The sequence below is a fragment of the Sphaerodactylus townsendi genome, linkage group LG15 (assembly GCF_021028975.2).
Source record: "Sphaerodactylus townsendi isolate TG3544 linkage group LG15, MPM_Stown_v2.3, whole genome shotgun sequence".
NCBI classification, from domain to species: Eukaryota; Metazoa; Chordata; class Lepidosauria; order Squamata; family Sphaerodactylidae; genus Sphaerodactylus; species Sphaerodactylus townsendi.
The window spans coordinates 21,132,367-21,133,007 of record NC_059439.1 but is presented as its reverse complement, the minus strand read 5'-3'; positions in this window follow the sequence as shown (position 1 = coordinate 21,133,007).

Genomic DNA, 641 nt, shown 5'->3' with positions numbered 1-641 from the left:
TGATTTGAAATTAATCGCAAGGTTGCCCCCTGTTCCTTTGGGCTGCCTTTCAAAGCTACGTTCCCCTTTTTTTAGATTTTTTTCCAAAATGAAAGCAGAAATCCTCAGGCAAGCAAACCCGCAGGTCCAATCCCAGATTCCTCCCTCGCACCACACCTTGCAAGATCTAGGTGGATTCCGCACTGCATATTTTAGAACGACTTGCAATCGTTATACATGAACCCAATGAGCATTCCTCCTTCTCTTTCTTTGGGTGCAAACCGCTCTGTTGCGAGTGGGACCAATCCGAAGGATTCCCGTCAGGACTATGTAATGTCAGGCAAGGAGCCTGCAGATCGAGGGAGAAGGAGGAGAAGCTGCGCGCCACCTGCAGCCAGGTGGGCGCCGAGCTGGGGACCCCTCGGCTAAACAGAGGCGAAGGGTGCAAGCTGGTGCATGCGCAGTACGCGAGGAAGAGGGGGGGGGGGGCTAAAGCACCAGTCCCTGGGAAGTGCTGCCGGGTCTGCACAGAGGAAGAGGAGGGGAGGTTTTGGGGGGGAGGGTTGCAAGTGGGGCGGGCTGGTGTGCACCCCGGATCCCGCGAGAAGGGGCGGAGGAAGGAAGAGGAGGAGGCTATGGGGTGAGTCATAGCAGTGTCTTCT